Source organism: Trichosurus vulpecula, chromosome 3 (assembly GCF_011100635.1).
Source record: "Trichosurus vulpecula isolate mTriVul1 chromosome 3, mTriVul1.pri, whole genome shotgun sequence".
In the NCBI taxonomy this organism is placed as follows: domain Eukaryota; kingdom Metazoa; phylum Chordata; class Mammalia; order Diprotodontia; family Phalangeridae; genus Trichosurus; species Trichosurus vulpecula.
The window spans coordinates 105,919,505-105,945,750 of record NC_050575.1 but is presented as its reverse complement, the minus strand read 5'-3'; the positions used below and the strand labels follow the sequence as shown (position 1 = coordinate 105,945,750).

Sequence of the window (26,246 nt, the reverse complement as noted above, 5' to 3'; positions counted from 1 at the left end):
AACACCCTAGTCCAAATGAATTTATAGAGGAATGTATCAAGCTTTTAAAGAACAATTCATACCTACTCAGATTATTCTCAAAGCTTAAGAAAGAAAATACTCTACAGAGCTCTTCTATGAGACAAATATAGTTCCAATACCTAAATCACAGAAAGATAAAGCAAAGAGACCTTTATACCACTAAGATTCATATGTATCTAATCAAATTTTTAATATAAAACACTGGCAAAAAGATTACAGTAATCATTCACTATGATCAAGTTGGATTTATACCAAAGGTGAAAGGAGGTTTCAAGATAAGAAAAACAATTAACATAATTAACTATATTAAAAATAAAAACATCACAAACCACATATTATTAGATGCAGAAAAAGTCTTCAACAAACTACAATACTTATTTTATGCTAAAAAAACTACAAAGCATAGGCAAAGAAGGATCATTTTCTCTTAAAAATGATAAAGAGTATCTTTCTACAGTAAAAGCTAGCATTATATGCAATGGGGAAATACCATAAACTTTCCCCAAAAAAACCACAGGATTATTTATTTGACACAGTTCTGGAAATGCTAGCAATAATACTACGAGAAAGAAACTAAAGGCATGAAGACAAGGAGGAGACAAAACAATTCCTGCTGACTTATCACATAAAGCTTTACTTTAAAAATCATCAAAGAAGCTACTTGAAACAACTAATAGCTTCAATAATATAGCAGGATATAAAACAAACCCATAAAATCAATAGTATTTCTATATAGTAGTAACAAACTCCAAAAGGTAATAACAGAAAAGGAAATCTCATTCCAAATAACTAAAAGCACATAAAACATCTGGGAGATTTGTAAAATATGATTACAAAATGCTCTTTCAAAAAATAAAGAGCAGATTAATTGGAGAGAGATTTAGTGCTCATGGATAGGCCATGATAATATAATAAAAATGACAATGCTACCTAAATTTATAGATATAATGCAATTTCAAAATACCCAGAGGATACTTGACAGAGCAAGACAAAATAGTAACAAAATTTATTTTGAAGAATAACAGATCTAGAATATTAAGAAAAACAATGAAAAAGTAGGAATAAAAAGGGGATAGTACTTCTAGATCTCAAATTATATTCTAAAGTGGGAATTATCAAAACTATTTAGTACTAGTTAAATAACAGAAAAGTAGATCAATAGAATAGACTAGAAAAGGAAGAATCCGATAAACCTGAAAGCATGTAGCACTCCATGTGGGGTTATTTCCCCAACTTACCATTCACAGGTTTACCAATTAGGAGAATGAAGTGGGGTAGGTAGAGGGATGATGACATCTGCTTCAGGGTTCACAGGTATTCGTACCCCGAAAGCTATAGTTCATTAGCCCCAATCCAGTTTCTCCTTAATAGTCAACCAATAGACACAATTAGCTCAAAGGCATGTCCTAAAATGGTATAATAACAACAGTAGCTATAAAACATTCTCCATGGTAAACCTGAGGACACTCTCCAACAAAAACAACAGTGATAGTGGGAAGAAATGGAACAAACAGTGTAATAATAATAAGGCATTGTAGAGAACATTTATGGCCACGGCAATTCACATCTCTGGTTCTACAGGACCTTAATGTTCTCTCTCCACATGAAGTTACCACACTACTGGAATCTCCCAGGTACTGGGCAGGTCATTCAGGTGGGATCTCAAGGTCCCCTTTCCCCCTCAACTCTTAATTCCCAGAGCTAGTTCTCTCAAATCCATAGTCTTTGGACTCTTCTTTGCTCCTAGAGGTCTTGATCCTCAGAGTTGCTTCTTGCTTCAAGTTACTTGACTCAATTCCTTCTCTGCTCCATCTTTCAAGTGGGCAAGTTCACCAGCTATCCCCATGCCTGGAATACTCTCCCTCCTCACCTCTGACTCCTGGCTTCTTTTAAGACCTAGTTAAAATCTCACCTTCAACAGGAAGCTTCTTCTGATCTTCCTCAATTCTAGTTCCCTTCTATTGATTATTTCCAATTTATCTTGTATATAGCTTGACTGTACACAGTTGCTTCCATACTGTCTCCCCCATTAGACTGTGAGCTCCCTGAATATGCAGGAACTGTCTTTTGCCTTTTTTTTTTGTATCTCCTATGCTTAGCACAGTTCCTGGCACATAGAAAACATTTAATAAATGTTCACTGACTGGATGACAATTGATGTCTGCTCCCTGCTGTATTCAGTTTCAATGCCCACGGCCAGTGGTGAAGTGAAGGAAACTTGCCCTCCTACCACTTCCCTGCAGGCACAGGAGCCACATACTTCTTAAAAAAGCTGCTCATGACCTGGACATACTGCAGAGGTTAGCAAGTTAGCTTTTGGTGAGCTGTCTCTCTAATTACTTCTTGAAGAACTTCATCCAAAAGGGGTATACAAATATTAACCGAGTTAAGCTGAGTTAGCCAAGTCACAATACCACTTTATCTGTTGCCTTCACCTTTTCTTTCAGTGATTATCCATCTTTACAATTAGTTTAACATCTCATTATTTGTGATAATATCCTGGAGTGGGGGAGGGTTTAGGGAGGGAATAAGTCAGAAACTAACTCATTCTTCCCTCCTTATTAGGGAAGGACTCTTTATCTAACAAGAAGTATTGGGTAAATTGGAAAAAAATCTGGCAGAAATTAAGTTTAGGCTAACATCTTTAACAATATATACCACAATAAATTCAAAATAGACATGTGACTAGAATATTGAAGGTCATACTACAGAAAAATGAAAAGGGAGCCAAATCGGCTACATTTAACAGCTATGGCTAAGAAATGAATTCTTAAGTAAATGAGGGCTAGAAGCTATTACAAAAGGTAAAATCAATAATTTTGATTACACGAGTTGAAAAGCTATTACACTAACAAAACGTAACTAGCATAAGAAGGGAAGAGGTGAACTGGGAAAATAATCTTCGTATCAAACATCTCTATGGATCTGATACGCAAGGTATATAAAGAACTAACACAAATATGTAAGAGCAAAAGATTATACATAAGTGGTCAAAGGATATGAACAAACCTCAAAAGAAGAACTTCAAACTATTAACAACTATAGAAAAGAATATTCCAAATTTCTAATGGGGAAAAAAGCAAATCAAAACAGCTCTGAGGTTTCAATTAATACCCAGCAAAATGGCAAAGATAACAAAAGAGAGGAATAGTCAGTGTTGGGAAGGCTGGAAAGATAAGAATGCTACACTGTTGGTAGGCTGTGAAATGGTTCAACCATTCTGGAAAGCAATTTGGAATTATGCAAAGAAAGTGACTCAAAGATCTTAATGCTAGGAGGATAATACAAAAAGGCCCCACATACACTAAAATATTCATAGTATCACTTTTTGTAGTAGCAAAGAACTGGAAACAAAACATATCCATCAACTGGGGGATTCCTAAACAACTTGTGGTATATGCATAAATGTAATGGAACATTAATGTTCTATAAGAAATATTATAAGGAATACCAAGAACTATGGGATTACTTCTATGAACTGATAGAAAGTAAAGCACAACTGGGAGAAAAATGTATACAATGATTACAACTACATAAATGAAAAGGATAACAACAACAATAAAATAATAAAAACTGAATGCTCTGAAATTATAATGACCAAGCTTGGTCCCAAAAAAGAGATATGAGAAAGCCCACATTCCCTCTATGGAGGCTATGGGTGAGGAACATTGCATTTGTCAGACTTTTTCAATGTGTTAGTTTTGTTCATTCCCTTCCCTCCCCTTTATTATTCTCTGCTATAACAGATGGCTCCCTGGGAAGGGAAGGAAGGGAAATTAGTGATGTAAAAACAAAAGAATAAATATTTTTAAAGAAGCTCCAAATCACTACAAAAATTATAAATTAAAACAACTCAAGCTTCACCTCATATTTATCAAATAGCAAAGATGACAAAAGGCAGTGTTGGAGGGGTTATAGGAAGACAGCTCCATTAAATACACTATGAAAGTACAGTAAGATGACCTTTATTTTCTTTATAAAATGTTAAATAATCTACTGTAAGTGACAGAGGGGAGGATGACATCTAGATTACATTATACAGGTCTAAAACAGCTTTTCTGATAAATTCAAAACAATCTATACATCTGTAAGAATTATTACTAGCTCCTTTCACTCGTTAATGCTATCTACTGCCTCTTCCTTTGGCTGCCCATTTCAGTAAACTTAGCATACCTAAAATTTAAGGATTTGGACTTAGAGACTTTTGAGATCATCTAGTTTAACCCTTTCATTTTACAAATGAGGAAACTAAGGTCCTAGAGGGTTAAGTGATAACTTCAGTCAAAGAGTCTCAGTTCAGCTCACTAGTTCACCACTAAAAGATGATGAAAAGGAATAGACTTTCTTAAATTCTTCTTAGGTCCATTATCTGATTTCTTTTATTCTCTAAGGACATTAGTACATTCTAGAATCATTCATATGACTACTGAACCTCTTACCTAAATCTAGACTTAAGCTACGGTTTTCTCAAAGGGGAAAATAATAGATGATGTCAAACCACATCTAGAATATTATGATAAATTCTAAGTAGTATATTTTAAGGAGGATATTGATAAACTAAAGCATATTGTGGTTTTAAACCCTGTCTGCTACATTAAGGAGATGGATAGTAACAACAGTCTTCAAAATAATCCAAGGACTTTCATGTAGAATCAGTTCATTAACTAGTATTTATTAATCACTTACCATGTACCAAGCACTGTGCTAGGAACTGAGAATATAAATACAAAGAATGAAATAATTCCTACACACAATGAGTTTACATTCAAATGGGGGAGAAAAGTACATATGAAAAATATATAGCATACACACATACATACAAAATCAGTAAATATAAGATACTAGGCAGGAAAGAAGGCACTAGCAGGTGGAGTGGGGAGGGTTGGGTCAGAAAAGACTTATGTAAAAGATAGTGCCTATACTCCACCTTAAAGGAAAAGAGAGACTCTACAAATCAGAAGTAAAGAGGAAATACATTCCAGGAATTAGAGATGATCAGTGCAAGGGTGCAAATACCAGAACTGGAATGTCATATGTGAGGAAAAGAGAAGTGGCCAGTTTGGCTGGATCATAGAGTGCAAGAGAGAGAATAATGTCCAATGGGTTTGGAAAGATAGCTTGGGACCTGGTTGTATACGGCTTTAAAAGCTAAACAGAGTTTATGTTTCATTCTAGAAGCAATAAGATGTCATTAGTATTGGTTAAATAGAGGAGTCACATGGTCATATCTGTGATTAAGGAAAAACACTTTGACAACAGTGTGTATAATGGACTAGGTAGCTAAAAGACTTGATACAGGCATACAAATTAGAAGCTGAATTGTTTTGTATAAGCTCCAGAGGACAGAGTTGGGATGGGTTACAGTAGGATAAATGTAAGCTCTAGGTAAGAAAAAACTTTCTAAAAGATAAACTGCTGAACAATGGGACAAGTTGGATCATAAGGTCTACCAGAGATTCTAGTAGATTAGATGATCATCCATTAGAAACATGCAGAAAGGAATTCTGTACTGCATAAGAGGCTAGACTAAATTATTTGTGGTGAGATGATCTTTTCCAATTCGAAGTGTTCATGATTTCAGGGGGTCAAAAAGTACTGCTTCAAAAAGTTTTGAGCTACCAAAGGCCAAATCTTCAAAAAAACTTAGATGCAAGAAAACTAGGAATCATTCATTACATTTGGCAATCTGCCTTTCTGAAATATCTGTTTAATCTCTAAGTCTATCAATATTAAACATAATAAAACATTCAAACTTATTTATTAGACATATTTTTGAAATCTGACCGCATAAGCATTGTTTCTCTCACCATAGACTTTTTCTATATTATCTTTAATGGCAATTTTGTTACTTAGTCATAATGAAAATTCATTCCAACCCAAACTCTGAGAAAGGATTTCTTCTACTAACTTTACATCATGATTCAACACCTACCAACATCAATATTTTGAGCATTAACATCATTAACAGCTATGAATCATGATTTGAAGAATAAACAGATCTCCATTTTATAGTATACATAAAATCTAATTTGTAGAACACTTTAAAATATAGCTCAGTGGAACCTTGGTTTTTCCCCTAAGGTGTTAAATATTGAACAGGGCGGGAATTTTAATACATATTTGTTGCATTAAAATGAGAAAAGGATTTTGTACATAGAATTTGAGGAAGAAGAACACCAGGTGAATTTTAAGTAAGGGAGTGTAGACCTGAATGTAATTGGGTAAATTTACTGGCTAATGAAAAAAGATCTGTGGTATCAGTGGTCAAATTTTACAGTGGTAATTGGCATTCGCAGAAGAGCCAGACCACTACTTACCAATAGCAACCTGTTTTTTTTTTTTTCTAACTTAGCACAGTTTTTTTTGAACACCTGCTTCAGGTTGCTAAAATCTACAGAAGTTATCTATAACATTTTTCTGATCTACCAGCCTAATAACCCTGTTCCAAAAAACAGGAAATGTGGCTAAATTCAGCTTGACCTAATTATGATGAAGACCCACTGGCTGTATGTGAACCTCACATATTTTTCTTGATATTTACTAATCATTGGCATTAAAATTGTTCTAGGATTTTTTAAGCACCAAAAAAGAGCATTTCTATGTACACAGAATAGAAAGAGTTGTATATAAAATTAATCTTCATTTCTTAGCACTGGCTTTAAAAAAGTATATAATAAATTACAAAAATTAAAAAAAAAACAACTCCTGGGCTGGAAAGCAAAGACTTGCTTAAGCTCTCCCCCAAATCCCTCCAAACACCTGTAAAAATGGTTCTGAACAAATTCTAGAGCTGCAGAACCCACAAAATAGCAGAGGGAAGCAGGTCTCCAGCCCAGGACAGCTGGGATGGTCGCTGGGAAGGGTCTAGCGCACAGTGCTGGGAGCAGAGTGCGCCCCAGCGTGGGCTGTGCCAGGACCAACTAGACTCCAAGTGGGGCAGAGCAGGCCTGAGGGCCATGAATCATTGAGCTGTGGCAGTTTACCAGACTTCTCAACCCACAAATGTTAAAGACCACAGAGAAGGTCAACGGGAAAACTTCTGGATCGGGGTGAGAGCAGTCCGGCCCCAGGCCTGGGGGGTGGTGGAGGTGGCATGGCGATGGCGGTGGCAGCAGCTGGAAGCTCCTGCCGCTGCTTCCAGAGATACAGCATCAGCCGCTTCTGGAGTCCCTGGCTCACACAGTGGGAGGAATCAAGCAGCAGATCAGAGCGGGAGTGCAAGGAACACTTTGCTGGCATAGAGGCAGCTCTGCCCTGCTTGGATCTGGGTCGCAGTCCTGGTTGGTGGCTCTTGAGGGAGGAAGAGTGATGCTGTGGCAGAGCTTGCAATGACGGTGGAGTTTCTACAGAAAACTGAAAACAGCAGTGCTTGGCCTCTAAAGCTTGGGACAAAGTACTCTCTACCCTACAAGCAGTGATACCCTGACAAAAAGCTCAAGGATCAAGTAGTTGGCTGGGAACATAAACAGGCAGCGGAAATGGACTCAGACTATAGAATCTTTCTTTGGTGACAAAGAAGATCAAAACATACAGCCAGAAGTCGTCAACAAAGTCAAAGAGCCTACATCAAAAGCCTCCAAGAAAAATACAAATTGGTCTCAGGCCATGGAAGAGCTCAAAAAGGATTTGGAAAAGCAAGTAAGAGAAGTAGAGGAAAAATTGGGAGAAAAAATGAGAGTGATGCCAGAAAACCATGAAAAACAAGTCAATGACTTGCTAAAGGAGACCCAAAAAAACTGAAGAAAATAACACCTTAAAAAAATAGACTAACCCAAATGGCAAAAGAGCTCCAAAAAGCCAATGAGAAGAATGCCTTGAAAGGCAGCATCAGACAAATGAAAAAGGAGGTCCAAAAGACCACTGAAGAAAATGCCACCTTAAAAATTAAACTGGAGCAAGTGGAAGCTAGTGACTTTATGAGAAATCAAGATATATATATATATATATATATATATATATATATATATATATATATATATATATATATCTCATTGGAAAAACCACTGACCTGGAGAAAAGTTCCAGGAGAGATAATTTAAAAATTACTGGACTACCTGAAAGCCATGATCAAAAAAAGAGGCTAGACATCGTCTTTCAAGAAATTATCAAGGAGAACTGCCCTGATATTCTAGAACCAGAGGGTAAAATAGAAATGGAAAGACTCCACCAATTGCCTCTGGAAAAAAGATCCCCAAAAGAAAACTTCTAGGAATATTGTCACCAAATTCCCAGGTCAAGGAGAAAATACTGCAAGCAGCCAGAAAGAAACAATTTGAGTATTGTGGAAACATAATCAGGATAATACAAGATCTAGCAGCATCTACAGTAAGGAATGGAAGGGCTTAGAATATGATATTCCACAGGTCAAAGGAGCTAGGATTAAAACCAAGAATCACTTACCCAGCAAAACTGAGTACCATGCTCCAAGGCAAAATATGGATTTTCAATAAAATAGAGGACTTTCAAGCATTCTTGATGAAAAGACCAAAGCTGAACAGAAAATCTGACTTTCAAATACAAGAATCAAGAGAAGCAATGAAAAAGTAAACAAGAGAAACCATAAAGGATTTACTAAAGTTGAACTGTTTTGTTTACACTGCTACATGGAAAGATGATGTGTGTAATTCATGAGACCTTTCTCATTATTAGGGTAGTTGAAGGGAATATGCACATATATAGACAGAGGGCACAGGGTGAGTTGAATATGAAGGGATGATAAATTAAGAGGTGAGAGAGGAATATATTAAGAGAGGGAGAAAGGGAGAGATAGAATGGAGTAAATTATCTCACACAAAAGTGGCAAGAAAAAACACTTCTGTTGGAAGGGAAGAGGGGGCAGGTGAGGAGGAATGAGTGAATTTTGCTCTCACTGGATTTGACTTGAGGAAGGAATAACATACACACTCAATTGGATATCTTACCTCACAGGAAAGTAGGTGGAAGGAGATAAAAAAGGGGGGGATGATAGAAGGGAGGGCAGATGGGGGAGGAGGTAATCAAAAGCAAACACTTTTGAAAAGGGACAGGGTCAAGGAAAAAAATTGAATAAAGGGGGACAGGATAGGATGGAGGGAAATATAGTTAGTCTTTCACAACATGATATTTGTGGAAGTGTTTTTCATAATGGTACATGTGTGGCCTATGTTGAATTGCTTGCCTTATTAGGGAAAATGGGTGGGAAGGGAAGAGGAAAGAGAATTTGGAACTCAAAGTTTTAAAAGCAGGTGCTCAAAAAAAAAGTTGTCTTTGCATGCAACTAGGAAATAAGATATATAGGGAATGGGGCATAGAAATCTATCCTGCTCTACAAGAAAGTAAGGGGAAAGGGGATGGGGGGGAAGTGGGGTGACAGAAGGGAAGGCTGACTGGGGAATGGGGCAATCAGAATATATGCCTTCTTGGAGTGGTGGGGTAGAAATGGGGAGAAAAATTTGTAACTCAAAATCATGTGGAAATCAATGTTGAAAACTAAAATATTAAATAATACAATATGAAAAGAAATATTTTTAAAAAACTCCTAATTGTGTTTCCTTCTGAAAATTCCTATACTCCTCTGAACACAGTTTTTAAAAGTTTCAATTGTCCTTTTTTTTCCTGGCATCCCTACAACTAACTGTCCTCTTTCCCTACCCCTTTCACTAAAAACCATGAAAAAGAAACCAAACCCTTGTAATAAGCATAGTCAAAAAAAAATTAATACATTTAGTGCCTGTGACCAAAATTATATGTCCCTTTCTGCACCCTGAATCCATCACCTGTTAAGAGGTAGGTTAACATGCTTCATTAAGTCCTTTGGAGACCTTTATCACTGCTTTGATCAGAGATCTTAAGTCTTTCAAGATTGTTTTTTCTTTACAATGTTTTGGTCCTCATACAAATTGTTCTCTTAGTTCTGTTTACTTCACTTTCCATCAGATCATACTACCTCAGATTCTCTGAAATTGCTTTTCATAATTTCTTACAATATAATGATATTACAGGGGCAGCCAGGTGGTGCAGTGCATAGAGTGCTGGGCCTAGAGTCAAGAAGACTTATCCTCAGGAGGTCAAATCTGGCCTCAGATACTTGCTAGCTGTGTGACCCTGGGTAAGTCACTCAATCTTGTTTTTCTCATCTGTAAAATTAGCTGGAGAAGGAAATGGCAAACCACTCCAGTATTTTTGCCAAGAAAACCCCAAATAGGGTCACAAAGAGTTGTACATGACTGAAATGACTCTACACATACCATAATTTGTTCAGACTTCCCCCAATTGGTGTATATCCTCTGAGATTTTAGTTCTTTGCTTTTCTTTTTTTTCCATCTCTCTCTTAGGATCAGGAAGTTTGATCATTCCCTCACCAGTACTATCCTCCCTCTTGAGCACTACCCCCCTCTCTATTCCCGTGTTACTCTACTAAGTTTGCTGCATTTCAACACCAAACTGCATTGTATGTGTGTTCAGTCCTCCATGGTTCATTTCAGTTAAGAATTAGATTCATTAGATACCCACTCCCCTCATCCCTTCTCAGTATTGGCTAGTATTCTCATTTACCCTAATTTTGAGAAATAGCACATTCCAACCTCTTATTCCTCCTTTTTGCACTAGTGTACTTCTCCTTTTACCCTCTCTTCGAACCCTCACAACAAATGAATTCCTCTCACCCTATCTCTATTTTTCTTAAATGTAACTCTCTCAGTACCCTTCAAAGACTTTAAGGTTCTCACAGGACACCTCTCTTTTCATCCTATGGGAATGTTAGTTCTACATAATCATAAAACCTCCTGTAGGCTAAATTTACCTTTCTAGGTATCTTCAGATTCTTGTGTTAATATTTCAAAATTCCTACTCAGCTCTGGTCTATTCATCAGAAATACTTGAAAGTTCTCTGTTACATTAAATATCCATTTTTCTCCCTGTATAGTATTATTATCCTCCCTGTAGGATTATACTCAGCTTTGCAGGGTTATTCTTGGATATAAATCTGCATCTTTTGCCTTTCAGAATATTATATTCTAAGATCTTCTCTCATTTTAAGTAGATGCTAACAGGCCTTGTGTGATCTTGACTATGGTTCCTTGGGACTTAAACTGCTTCTTTCTCAATGCTTGTGTTATTTTTTCTTTGACATGTGAACTCTGCAATTTTGACTACGAAATTCCTGGGACTTTTTCTTTGGGGATTCTTTCAGGTGGCAATCAGTGGATTCTGTCTTTATCATTCTGGTTGTAACAGATCTGGGCAGGTTTTTTTTTTATGATTCTTGAAATATAATGTCCAGGCTTGTTTTCTTATCATGGTTTTTAGGGACACTAACTAGATTCTTAAATGATCTCTCCTGGGCCTGTTTTCTAGGACAGTTTAAAAATATTAGTTATCTTTCATTTTCTAATATTTTTTCAATTTTATGTTAATATTTCTTGCTGTCTCAGGTAGTTATTGATTTGTTTGGTTTATTCTAGTTTCCAGGGAGTCCACTGTTAAGATGATTTACCACTTTCTGTCCTAAATTATTTGTTCTCCTTCCTATCATAGATTTTATTTCATTTGTTATCTCTTAATTCATTTCTTCTAGGCATTCATACAGTTTGCATAGAAAATGAATTTACTTCTTTGACTCTCTGGTTATAGTTTTTTAATGGAGTACTCTTTCCTCCTAAACTGGATTTTTAAGCATCTCTAGAAGTAGAATGATTTTCATGTTGACCAATGTCTTCTTTGGCTTACTCATCTCCCCAGCCCTAGTTTCTGAATCAGAGATTTGCAACAGGGACAGGCACCACTCCTTGATGTACTTTGAAATGAGGAGGTTGACCCTGGTTGGTCTCATTCTAAGTCATTTAGGTTACTCTACTGACCTCCACACCTCCTGGAGTTAGGGCCCTGATCTTTGTGTCCCAGACTGCTATATAGTCAGGGGCTGGGAATCTCAGAACTTGGGAGACCTAAGTTCTCACAGTCTGAATGCTTCTATACCACACTGGTCATTTGCATTTGTGGTAGCTTCCAAGGTCCCTGCTCGGGGCTTCTGGTCACCCTGCATCTTTCTCAGGGGAGCCTGCTGCTCCATCTCTAGACTCAGAGCCTTGAAAGCTATATATATATATACACACACATACATACATATATATATATACACACACACATATATATATATATATATATATATATATATCTGTTCTATTTCTGGAAATGCTGGAGGGCTGCCAGTTTGTTTGCATATACTGTTGTTGGTGGGCCCTCTTTCCTACTACCTGTGAGCTTCTGGATGAATTTGTGTGCGGTTCTGGGACAGTATAGTTTCTCGCTTACTGAATTTCTTGATTATTCAGTCTTATATAAATTTCAAGTTTTTGCTAGAGTCAGTATGCAGGAGCTGGGTCTGCCTTCATATTGACTGGAAATCACATCTGAGAATACATACTGAAGTCAAGCTTATTGGCTTACAGTTTGCTGAAAACGTGGCCCTTTCAGTAAACTATAGCAAAAGGCTCCATTTCTAACAAATCAGTATTTTTTATACATCATCAAACTAATCAAAATGGGCCCCCATTTTTAAGGGAAATTGCTAATTTCCATTTTTATAAAATATTCTCCTTTTTATAAGATGACTGGTTTTCACTTATTTGAGGTTAATTTCTATAATAACGAAGACAGAAAGTATTGGTTTCCTTGTCACCCTTTCATTCTAACAGACTAAATGGTGAAATGGCAAAAGGATGGGAGAACAATTAGTACAAATTATTGTACTAGTACTGAGGCTAGTGGCAAAAAATGAAATCAAATGTAAGGGATAATAAGCCTAGCAGGAGAAAAGAGTAATATTTTTTGTCTTTGATTTTGATTATCTTTTACATAAAAATCTTTGCACATGTGGGCACTGAATATTCCTAAGATAAGGCAGTATCTGTAACAAAGTACAAATTATAATAGCTGATTGAGACTGCCCCTAGAATCCAAAGCCTAACTTACAACAATATAAAGCTCTCTCCAAAGTCCTTTCAGGGAAGTTCTACATGGATCCAGGATACCACAACCTTTGACTATCAAATAAACAGCATAATCAGGAAAAAAACTAAAATATTTTGGTGACCAAAAGAACTCTAGTACTAGTTGGATTAAAAAAGGGGGGGGCAGTGTTAGGTGCTTACTCATAAGCAATGTAATTTTCATGTTGCCAATAGTGGACTGCAATCCATATAATCAGGTAGTTGAACTCAGTTCCTTGCGCCAAGAAAATAAACATTATAATGGTAAGTGAATACATGGGGAGCTAGGTGGTACAGCAGATAAAATGCCAGGTCTAGAGTCAGGGAGACTCATCTTCCTGAGTTCAAATCTGGCCTCAGACATTTACTAGCTGTGTGACCCTGGGCCAGTAACTTAACCCTGTTTGCCTCAGTTTCTTCATCTGTAAAATGAGCTGGAGAAGTATCATTGCCAAGAAAAGCTCAAGTGAGGTCACAAAGAGTCAGACACACTGAAACAACTAAACAACAACAAAAAGTAAATCCTCCTGACACAGAGTATGAGAAAGGAAAACAGAAATACCTTGTTCATTTTTTTAAAGAAAATTTTTAATTCTCTTCTACAAAAATGCATGATTGCGTTCCAATCACTTCAAAAGAAGAATGAAAGGTATACAAGAGGAATGCACTGGGAGAGGGGGGATGCAAAAGGAGGAATGGGGCAAGCTATAAGTGAGGCATGCAAGGAAGAGTTTATAAAACAGAGGGAGGAGTAGGAAAGAATGGATGACCCTTGAACCTTATTCTCATCTGACCTAGAACAGGGAAAGAAGTATACGCATACATGCACAGTAGGTACAGAAATTCATCTCACCCAAAAAGGAAGCAGAGGGGAAAGAGAAATAGGAATAGAGATAAGAAGGAGGGCAGATTAAAGGAGGCAGTGGGCAGAAGCAAAACACACTCTTAAAGAGAGAACAGAGGAAAGAAAAAGAAGGAAAAGCATAAGAAAATAGGATGGAGGGAAATGAAGTTAGGAGTCATGAGTCTGAATGGGATGAACTCAAAAGAAGAGGGTAGAAGAAAGGATTAGATACCAAAATCCAATAATGTTACTTACAAGAAACAAAATTGAAATAGAAGATACATACAGAATTAAAATAAGGGTTTGGAGCAGAACCTAATGCTTCAGCTGAAGTAAAAAAATATAGGCAGGGGTGGTAATTATGATCTCAGACAAAGAAAAAATATAAATAGACCTAATTAAAAGAGATAATCAGGGAAGTTATACTTTGTCAAAAGGTATCATAGGCAATCAATTAATATAAATACTGAACATATATCCACCTTATGGCATAGCATCCAAATTCTTAAAGAAAATATTAAATAAGTTATAGGAAGAAATAGTAAAACTATAATAGTGAGGAACCTCAATATATCCTTCTGACTCCTAGATAAATATAACCATAAATAAACAAGAAAGAAGGTAAGGAAATGAATAGAATTTTAGAAAAGTTAGATATAATGGAACACTAGAGAATCCTGAATGGGAATAGAAATGAATAAATCTATTTACCAGCTCTTCACAGCACCTTCACAAAAACTGACTATGTATTCAGGTATAAACATGCCATAAACACATGCAGAAAAACAGAAATACTAAATATTTCTTTTCCTGACCATAATACAATAAAAATATATTCAGTAAATGCCTTTGAAATATAGATTAAAAATTAATTGTTAATTAAACAACTTAGTCCTAAAGAATGGGTGGGTTGAAGAACAAATCATATAAACAACCAATAATTCAATTAAAGGTAATGATGGCAATGAGACAACATGCCAAGATCTGTGGGATGCGTCAAAGTAGCACTTAGGGAAATTTTATATCTCTCAGGAGTAAAAGAGAAAAAGAACAGATGAATGAATTAAACATGCAACTAATAAAATACTCCAACAAAACACAAAAAACCCTTGAAAATCAAAGGAGAAGTTAACAAAATTGAGAGTTAAAAAAATCACTGAACTAACAAATAAAACTAGGAGCTATTTTTTGGGAGGAGAAAAGCAGTAAAATAGATATGCCACTAGCTATTTGATTAAAAAAGAAAACCAAATTACTGTTATCAAAAATTTTAAAAATGAATTAACAAACAAAGGACAAGAAAAGACATGATTAGGAATTATTTCATCTACTTATAAGCTGATAAAACTGACCGTCTAAATGAAATTTATGAATATTTATAAAAAATATAAATTGCAGGGCATCTAGGTGGTGCAGTGAGTAGAGCACCGGACCTGGAGTCAGGAGGACCTGAGTTCAAATCTGGCCTCAGACACTTGACGCATATACTAGCTGTGTGACCTTGGGCAAGTCACTTAACCCCAACTGCCCTGCCAGTTCTTTAATAAGAAAAGCAACATTAAGGAGCTAACAATTTTACTTTAATCCAGCATACAAATACTTAAATAACCTTATCTTAGAAAAAGAAATCAAACAAGCCATAAATGAACTCCCAAAGGAAAAAAACCCAGGAATAGATGGATTTACAAGCAAATTCTATCAAATATTTAAAGAACAATTAAGTCTAATGCTATATAAGCTGTTTGGGGAAAAAATGGGTAAAGGAATCCTACCAAAATGCTTCTTTGGCACAAATATGATCTTGATACCTAAACCAGGGAGAGTACAAACAAAGAAACAAACTATAAACCAATTTCCCCAGTGAATACTGATGTATAAATTTTAAAGCAAATACTAGCAAAGAGATTATAGCAATATATCACAACGACCATACACTAAGAACAGGTTGTATTTATAACAGTAATGCAGGGCTGGTTCAACACAGAAAACTGTAAGAATAACTAACCATATTTATAACAAAAACAATGAAAAATCTTATTGCCAGACACATAGTATCATAAAGTAATGTAATGAAAAATCTCTAGTGACAGAAAATTGAACTTGAGACAGACTAGTTTTTATCTAATCAAGTCAGTTTTAACACTACTATATAAGTAATATCTGAGAAGAAAACCAAATATAGCAACGATACAAATTAGCTATTCCTCTCTGTAATTCATTTACTTCCCTTCCCCAAATTCCAATTTAGTAGCAGGTAGTACTTTTGTATCAATTTTTTGATACTTTTTCTATCATTTAAGTAATATGGATATTAACTAGCTTTCTTGTCTCAAATAAAAAGTAGGAAAATAAAATGTGTAGAAGTAGAAAAACATCAAAGCACTTTTTTTCATCTAATTTAGCTGGCATTATTGTATAAGTATCTGTGTTGATGTCTTATCTAGACTGTAAGTTCCACGAGGGTAAAAACCTAAACCTTCATGTTCCCTGGTACAACATAGATTGTTAATGACAATGTATGTAAAATGCTTTGTAAACCTTAAAGAGCTAGATAAAAGTTATCTACAGTCATAAAAACTGTTATTAGACGACACGTATATCATTAAAAAAATCAAGTTGGTAATCTCAAACCACATAAAATTCAATATTCTATTGGAGCTTTAGCAACCATTTTATCAAGTGATTTTATGAGAGCAAGCATTCCTTCCAACAACGAAGATATCAATCTCTCTATGCCTTTTCTTCCTATGTCACTTGTCTATGTTCTATCATACATTCACTCATCATGCTAGAGGACTTTCTCAATTTCTTCTAGAATCATGGAGATACCAATAAAGCATATGGGCTGTCAATAGCAATCTCATGCTCTCATCACATGACTAGCCAATTTTTTTGCACTTATATTTGATTACCTGCTTTAGATTGCTTTACTTTTATGATTTCTTTTTTGTAATATGTTGCAGCCTACTTATACACCTTTTCATTTCTCTATTCTCAACCTGAATTCTTTGGCGGTTTGTTGCAACAATTCGGCTAGCAGCTGCTGTGGGGGTGAAAAACCAACACGAGCCCAACAACAAGAGCACTGCAAGCCCAGGTTCTTTAGATCTGCTTTACTAAGAAAAGCAACGTTAAGGAGCTAACAATTTTACTTTAATCCAGCATACAAATATCATTCATTAGTTCAGGGGAAAAAATCAGCACCTTGAACTTCAGAGTAAATACAAATTACAAATATCAACAGACAGACCTTGTCTGATTCAAATCTCAATACATAGTTACCGGAGTTTAACAAAATCTGAACATTCAGGTTTACAAGCTGGAGGGCTCTTAACTACAGAGTTAAGCCCAGAGTCTCCACATCAGCACACCGCCATGAGTGAGAGCCCTAAGCAAATAACTCTGTTTTCTCTTTTTATACAGTTTCAGACATCATCAAACGTCATCTGAGCAACCAGAACTTAGGCTCCTACTATTGGCTCTAGTCTTAGCAACTCCCCTTGGGACCCTGAGGGCTTCACACCCACATAGGCTTAGCACCTAATAGATAGGGGTTTGGGCCTGGGGCTTAGCACCTAGTAAGACTCAATCAAAGATACCCAACTTAATTGATATTGCAAGGTTGTATTCCATGACCCACAGATATACATCACTAGATAAATACTGCTATTAAAGATATGGGTTTTTAGGGGCAGTCAAGTGGCAGAGTGAGTAGAGCACCAACACGGGAGTCAGGAGGACCTGAGTTTAAATCTGGCCTCAGATGCTTGACCCACTTACTACCTGTGTGACAGTTGGGCAAGTCATTTAACCCCAATTGCCCTGCCTACCTCCCTCCAAAAGAAAACAAACAAAAAATGGGCTTTGTTTTCAGAGAAAAGCAAAGGGCCTTTAACTACTCTATTTAGTACAGACAAATGCAAGGTAGTAAGAACAAGTATGTCTAGAAGGAAAAGATCTGAGTGATGTAGGAGCATGTGACAAATATGCTGACATTTAAAATTACACGTAAATTTAGAAATGTTTTAAAATTATAACCATATTTAAAAGTCTCTCCAGGATGTCAAAATCGTTTCATTGTGGTTGAACTATGAAATTGTATTTCTCCCCAGTAGGAAGCACCATTTCCTGGAAAGAACCCTAAATTTGGAATCAGGATTTAGGTTTAAAACCTGGTGCTGCCATCCGCTACCTGTGTGAACTTTGGCGAGTGACTTAACTTCTCCAGGCTTAAGTTTATGCATCTGAAAAATGAAGGTCTTAGACTAAATGACTTCCAAGATTCTAGGTTTCAACGAAATATGAACCTTGAAAATTTACTTGTTTGAATTAAGTGCTCAAAGAATGTTTCTTCTCTAACCAAAAAGGGATTATTTTCCTCATCTCATTAAAATGAAAACCAAATACCTGCAATTCAAATCTCCTAAAGTTTATATCCACACCATTGTCACAAAACGTTTGCCAAGACACTACTTTTCTATCAAGTTATAAATGAAAATGGAATTATAAATTTTCTTGCAAATGGTATATTATCCAAAAAGTGACACATCTGAAAGAGGTCTTTATAAATATTTTAAGGATTACATAAGAAATGTACTTGCTTTGATTATTTCAAAAATTTAGAACTATTTTGGCCAACCTCTCCACAATCTCTTTATAACTAGGTGGTTTTCAAAGGTTGCTGTATGTATGGGGGGGTGGGGGAGGTGGAACATCGTTCCATGGGCAACCTTGTGATAAGCCTTTCAGAACATAACTAGGGCAGCCCTTAAACAACAAATAGGGTCAATCACCAGGCCCAGACTCAAAGCCTTGGGAAATGCAGTAATTACAAAAGCATTAAAGGAATACTTTATAAATATTAAAAATATTCACTCAGTTATACCTGTCAGAATGTCCAAGAGATTAATAAGGCTCTCCTAAGAGATAAAAGAGAGAATGAAAAGGACAGGATTATTAGAAAAAAAAAACAAATAAATATAAAATTCCCTCCCCAAATGAAAACAAATTAAAACATCTGAATATGTTGACATGAACAAACCACTATGTTCTTGTGGTTTAGGCTGTCACCAAGAGCTCCTCAAATGGAATTATTGGTGTAGTTCTAATTGGGACCTTTTATACTTTTTGTTGTTTTTTAAGATAACCCAAGGAATAATACATAATAGAAATTTTTTTTAAAAAAAGCAACAAGCCATGTGCCAAAAAATTCAATTGTTCTAGGCTAAAACATTAAAATAACATTGAGAAGATGTTCTTTAAGGGCTTATAAGCCTAACTTCCTAGAATTCTTGTCCCCCAATTTCTCAGACACGGAGAAGATTGCTTATGTACCAAAAACAATTAGGTTCTTGAGGAATAGTTACTTTCTACTTTCTGCTAACAGGACCTTGTACCTGCTAACTTCCTCTGAGTAGGATTATAACAAGAAAGTGAGCCAGAGGAAATACAAGTTCCTGTCTCAAGAATCAAGACATCAAACTGTATGTAGGCCAATACAACAAAAGATCTCTAAAAGGCAGTTCTCAAATTTTTTCAATCAACCATTTCAACAAAGCAAGATGTTATTCTTCCCCTAGCACCTCCTATTTGTAATGAGAATTAATGCAAAGAATAAGTAAAAATAAGTTCAGACAGCAATAAAGTTCATCAAAAGTAAATGTCAGAAACTAAAGCATATTGCAAACAATAAGATGGGATAATCTCTGAGACCCTGCTCTTCATGGAAGTACTCAGAAAACCACTGCTTTAAAGATAAAATGCTATGTTGGTAGGGCTGTGGAGGAAAAAAAACCACTCTTACATTGCTGGTAGGACTGTGGACTGACACAAACATTTTGGAGGATCATTTACAATATTGCAAACATTTTTCAACATGGATCACAAAAATAATCAAATCTTATGATCCAGGGATTCCACTGCAAAATGTTATCCCTAAAACTTTATCATAAAACACCTCCTACCCACCCCCATCCCCAAATTATAACTACAATAGCCAAAACTTAGGGAGGAGGAACCTACATGTTCAACAACTGGAGAATGGCTAAAAAAAATTATGATAAATTAATGTAGTGATAACATGGCATAGTGGATGGAGAGTTAGACTGGGAATCAGAAGACCCGGATTTAAGCCCTTCCTCTAACACTTAAAGGCTGTGTAACCTCAGAGAGATTACGACCACCTTCCTAGCAGCTTCAAGCAACTCTTTTAAGATTAGTAAACTCTAAGGAGTGCTAATCTGCATTAATACTAGAAATCTTACTCTAAATTCCCCGTATCAACAAAATTATAGATGTGGTCTAAAAATTCATATAATGGAATGTTATGGCACCATTTAAAATATTAAACACAATGAATATAAGGAAATACAGGGACAGCTACAGAAAGTGATGAAGTCAGCAGAGCCAGAACTGTACTCACAGTGTAAATTATTTTAAAGTAGTAAGAGTAATAAAGACAAATCCAGAGGTAGCAAAATATCAAACAGATCTGAAATGACACAAAACAAGAGAATTGTTTTTGCTTGTTTGCTTTTTGTTCACATAATCATTAAATCCCTGAATTGGAAGGGACCTTAACAGTTAGTAGTAGTAGTAGCAGTAGTAGCAGTAGTAGTAGTAGTAACTAGCATTTACATAGTGTTTCAGGTTTGCACAGCACTTTACAAATATTCTACCATTTTTCCTCACAACGGCTCCAGAGAAATAGGTGCTATTATTGTCTTTATTTTACATGAAGAACATTAGGAAACTGAGGCACAGCATGGTTAAGTAACTTGCCCAATGTCACACAGCTAATAAGTGTCTGCAGCAGAATTTGAACTCAGGTCTTCCTGACTCCATTTTCAGCACCCACTACCATCTAGCTGCCTAATTACCTTCCAAGGCAGTCCATTCCACTTTTGGATATCTTGGTTAAGATGCTTTTCCTTGTGTAGAGCCTAAGTCTCTTTTTTCCCCTGAAACTTTACCCACTACTTCTGCTTCTTCTCCTTGGAACCAAGGCTAACCTCTCTTTAACACGACAACTCTTCAAATGACAACTAACATGTCATGCCTCCTTGCCCCTAGTTCTCTCTTTTCCAGATTAAACACTTCCATGTTCCTTCAACCCAATCTCATTTGACAAGATCAGAAGGCCCTTAATTATTAAGGTTGCTCTCCTCTGGATACTCTCATCAAAGTCTTTTCTAAAGTGTGGTCTCTGGAACTGAGTACAAATACTGTTCTGACTAGAGCAGAGTAGGGCAAAACCATCAATTCCCTGGTCCTGTTACTATGCTGTTCTTAATGCAGCCTAAGATCATATTAGCATTTTAAGCTCCCGTATCACACTGTTTCAAACTGAGCTGGTAGTTCTCTAAAACCCCAAAACCTCTTTGAGAAAAACTGCAAAATAGCCATGTGTTAACTCATTGATTTACCCAAAGCTATGGGGTTTCATGCAAAGCTTTATTCCTTTTTTCTGTATATTAGTCAATGTCTTTACCATGTTTATTTTTTAAAGAGTTAAAAAAGAGAAGTCACTTAAAAGAAAGCCCAGCAGTCTGAATATCTAAATATGAAAAGATAAGTATAAGCAGCATTTTTCCTAAACTTATAAAGCTATACAACCCAATGTTTGTCTTGAGCCACTGTACTATTACACAATGTATCAAGGTCACAAAGCCAACTCAGTTAATATGTTTATCATTACATTGCAGTCCTATCTTCTCCAATGACTATGATATTATCTTTTGAAACAGTAACAAAAGACCGTTTTTCATTCGTTTGCTTTTGATGGTTCTGTGCCGCTTCTGGATTTTTCCACTGTAGATCTCTTAGAAGCAAATTAAACTAGAATAAGTTGTTCCAACTAATAAAGTAAACTTTCGGCTTATTATCCAGTCAGAATTATACATAGCAATACCAACAATCTTAAGACATACCAGTTCTTGATTTTTGGTTATTTAGCGTGTGAGTGAGTGTGTGTGTGTGTGTGTGTGAGAGAGAGACAGAGAGAGAGAGACAGAGACACAGAGAGAGAGAGAGAGAGAGAGAGAGAGAGAGGATGTTGAACTATATGAATTTAAATTAATATTAGCAAAACAGTGCACGACTATGAGAAGGTAGAACCTGTTTAATCTAAAGTGAATCCAGTTGTTAAAACACCTGGCTTCTGTTTTTTTTTTTTAAAGATGCATTGATAATGCCGAGGGAAGAAAACCTGCACTTCAGATGCTTACATTTCAAATCCTTACACCTCCCCTGTATGTATGCGTGGGTCTGAAAGTGGGGTCCAGTCCATCCTTAAATCACACAACAGTTTTTCACACACCAGCACATGCCTAGTGTAATCACTTCTCAGAAATGCTAGCCATGCAATTGAAAGTGACGCAAGCTCCCAAACACTTTCCATCCAAGATCCACAACCCACCCACTCTTCTTCAAACATTTCCGAAAGGAACCTCGGAATCGAAACCCGAGCTTGAAAAGTCTCAGAAGTTTAAACCCCACCAAGACAACCCTCGGGGTAATTAGAGTACCGCGCTACCAAGCTTAAACAAAAAAGAGAAAGAAAACAAAGAAACACAAAACAAACAAAACCGGACAGAAGAAAATAAAGCCGTAAACAATCACAGCCCGGAAACTCCGCAGCCCCACAAGTGGTTGGGTTCAGGTGGATGCCTCTCCCCTGGGAAGGGGAGCGGGAGTGAGTTGATAGTCCTCATTCGAGATGAAAAGGCTGCAAAGCCTGGCAGCTGACAGAAGCCAGGACTAGTTGGCAAAACTGATTTTCTGAAGGGGTGGCATTTGTGCGACCTTCCCATCGCACATCTGCGGGCGCAGCCTTCTCGCTCCCTCCCTCTCCACCCCCCCCGCCCTTGTAAGCAGCACCCCCTCCTCCCCTCCCCTTCCCCCCACCTCGCGGAGCATTTGTAAACACCCTGGGCCCGCCCGCCCATTCACTCCCACCCCCCTGTTCTCTCGGTGGGCCCTAGTTATGCTTTCTTTCGAGATCGCGCCTCACTGGGAGCGGGAGGAAGGGAGCTCCTGTCCCCTTACAAAACGCTTCCCTCCCGACGACAGTCGCACCACGACCCCGAGCCCGCGCCCGCGGGGCCCTCTTCTCACCTCCCCGGGCCTCGGGACTCCCTCGCCCCCTCCCTCCGCCAGGCCCCTCGGGCCGCCCGCCCCTGCCCCCTCCGCGCGGTGCCCCGGGCGCTGACAGGAGCCGGAGGGACCCCGGCGGCCGGGGCTGGGGGGCAGCGGCGGCGCTCACCTGGCTGAGCCTAGGCGGGGGGGCCGCGCGCCCGGGTCCCGGAGCTCGCGCTCCGCTGGCGGCGACAGGACGAGGCCCCGGCGGCCCCCGCGGCGGCAGCAGCGGCAGGGGCAGGGACAGACCAGCGCGCGCGGACCCGGAGCAACTGACTCCAGACAGCCGGGGACCGCGCGCGCGCGCGTGGGATGGCTCCGACTTGGTGGGGAAGGGAGGGAGGAGGAGAGAGGGGAGGGCTGGGAAAGACGGGCACGCGCACTAGGGGGCTAGGATGGCCGGGTGGTGGTGGTGGGGGCTGTGGGGAAGGGGTTAGTATGGTGTAGACAGACCAGAAGGAGGCAAGAACTATTGATGATGAATCTTAAACAGGGAGGGAAGGGGGCGGGGCGAGAGCTGGGGCGGAGCTGTCAATAACAAGGAAAGAGCAGCGCGAAGGCCACGCGACGTCATTGGGAGCTAGGGACGGCTGGGGAAAGGGGGAGGGTGTGTCCCCTAGGCGCATGCGTTGCCCTACAGTTCTACACCACGTGGTAGGCGCCCTGGCTTCGGAACTGTGGAAGCGGAGTTGGAAGGTCCGGTCCAGCTGGTCGTTTCCTAGAGGACCTCGCCTATGCTAGGCCGGACAATGGAGCAAGACGGCCTGTACTAAAGCAATGCAGTAGAAACCGTTTTGGAACCGTGATTTGAATCCTTGGCTCTTCCACCAACTTCCAGTGTGATCGTGGGCAAGTCAATTAACAGATCTGGGCCTCAGTTTACTCTTTTGTAAAATGAGGATGGACTTAAGGTCTTTTCTAGCTCAACAATTACAAGTCTGTGAACTCCAGGGAAGGACTCTGATTCCAGCGCTTGTCAAAGTTCAGACAAGTAATCTTTTTTGCTTCATCCATTTTCCTGTTTTCCCAAATGATCAGCATACCTTCCAAATCGTGTAATACAGCCCCCTCAGTCATAAATGAGTAAACCGAGACTTAAGAGTTGTTAAGTGAGTTGGCCAAGGTTGTACAGCTAATACACTCAAAGCCAAGAATTCTAACCCACTCCTGGTTTCCAAATCTAGTATTTATACCCCAGTCAGAAGAAACCGGCTGATAAACCCTTGTCTTTGCCGTCTCTGTTCTTGAAACTTTTCTATCAGCCTTGACCGTGCCAAGAAACTGAAGGTGCATTCTTAATGGATCCGTGGGCTAATATCACATAAATCCTGTATCTTGGAGCCTTTGCCATACTTTCCAAGTCATTTCACCTGTTATGGAACCTAGAAGAGACCACCCTGGTCAACGATGGGAGGTGTCAGAATGGAAGGGACCTCAGAGATAATCCAGTCCAGTCTCCTTATTTTTGCATAGGAGGATGCTGGATACCTAGATTCTTGGAGAAGTTGGAACAGCTAGGTATAGAAGTGGATAGAACACCCAGCTCATCTTGGTGAGTTCAAAGCTGACTGCAGACACTGTGTGATCCTGGGCAAGCCATTTGATGCTGGTGGCCTCAGTTTCTTCATCTGTAAAATGAGCTGGAGAAGTAGATGGCAAACCATTCCACTGTCTTTGCAGAGAAAACCCCAAATGGAGTCAAAGAGTTGGACATGACCGAAAAAAATGACAGAACAACAATTTGGGCAAGTAAATGACTTAATCGAGATGATCTAAGTAGTAAGTTGGTAGTGTCAGGATTCAATCCAGATCACCTGGCCCTAAATCCCGCGCTGCTTTGTTTCCCTGCCTCTTATGAAGGACAATATGATTACCTACTTGCTAGTCTTTCTATTTAAGTGAATCAGCATCATGTTGATTTTTTAAGCCACAGAGCTACTTTATAATGTCTAGGTTTGATAACTGGCCTCCCTGTCTCAAGTCTCTCAGGACTCCAATCCCATCAACACACTACAGTCAAAGTAATTTTCTCTAAAACACAAGTCTGACCATGTGACCCCCTACTCAACCAATTTCAGTGGCTTCCTAATGCCTCTAGGATAAATGTAAACTCTTCTGTTTAGCTTTTAATGCCTTGTACAATCTGTCTTCAAGCTATTTTCCCCTGCTTCATTGATATTACTCTCCATCCCACACTCTGTGATCCAGCCAAACTGTCCTCTTCTTTGTTCCTCACTCATGATATTCCCATTTCCTCTCTGTGTGTCCTTACAGTAGTCATCCTCCATGCTTGGAATACACCCCCCTCCCTTCTATTCTTTTATCCTATCCTCTTTTTTTTTTTACCTTATATCATCCTCAAAAATCTGTTTTGTTTCTAATCACTGACTCCCTTATTACACCTTCCTTCTTATCACCTTCAACTCCTTTTCCTCCTACTTCATTGTTGGGTAAGATGAATTTTTGTACACAACTGTGTGCATATGAGTATTCTTCCCGCCTTGAACCAGTTCAGATGAGAGTGAGGTTCATGTGTTACTGACTACATCCTTTTCCCCCTTCCACTATATTAACTTTTCCTTACATACCCCATTTATGTGAAATAATTTACCCCAACCTTCCTTTCCTTTCCCCTCTTCTCACAGTGCATCCTCTTTCCCACTCTTCAATTCTTTTGAGATCATCTCGACGTTAATACAATCATGTCCAGATCCTCAAAGTAAACTCCCCCTAAAATCTTGTGGATGATAAAAGTCCTGAAAAGTTACATGTATCACCTTCCCATATAAGAATGTAAACAGTTGGACCTTGTTTAGTCCCTTATAATTTCTCACTCACGTTTACCTTTTTTATGCTATTCTTGAATTTTGTGTTTAAATGTCAAATTTTCTATTCAGTCCTAGTCTTTTCCTCAGGAATACTTGAAAGTTTTCTATTTCACTGAATATCCATTTTTCCCTCTGTAGGATTAGTACTCAGCTTTGCTGGATAGGTTATTCTTGGTTGTAATCCTAGCTTCTTTGCCTTCTGGGATATCATATTCCAAACCCTGCACTTCTTTACAGTGGTAGCTGCTAAAACTTGTATGATCTTAACTGTGGCTCCATGGTGTTTGAACTATTTCCTTCTGGCTGTTTTCAATATTTTCTCCTGGAGTTCTAGATCTTGCATATAAAATTCCTGGGAATTTTCATTTTGGGATTTTTTTTTCAGGAGATGATCAGTGGATTCTTTCAATTTATACTTTGTCTCCTAGTTCTAAGATACCTGGGCAGTTT

General features: G+C 38.1%; 1 protein-coding gene across 1 annotated transcript in view; it reads right to left on the bottom strand.

Annotated features, from left to right (window-relative positions):
- The window catches only part of ZHX3 (zinc fingers and homeoboxes 3), a 167,185-nt gene extending 143,929 nt beyond the window's left edge, over positions 1 to 23,256 (bottom strand). The window contains exon 1 of the mRNA XM_036748116.1: positions 23,096 to 23,256. The gene's annotated coding sequence lies outside the window, so the exon portion shown is untranslated. The remainder of the gene's footprint in view (positions 1 to 23,095) is intronic.
- Between the last annotated feature and the right edge of the window lie 2,990 nt (positions 23,257 to 26,246).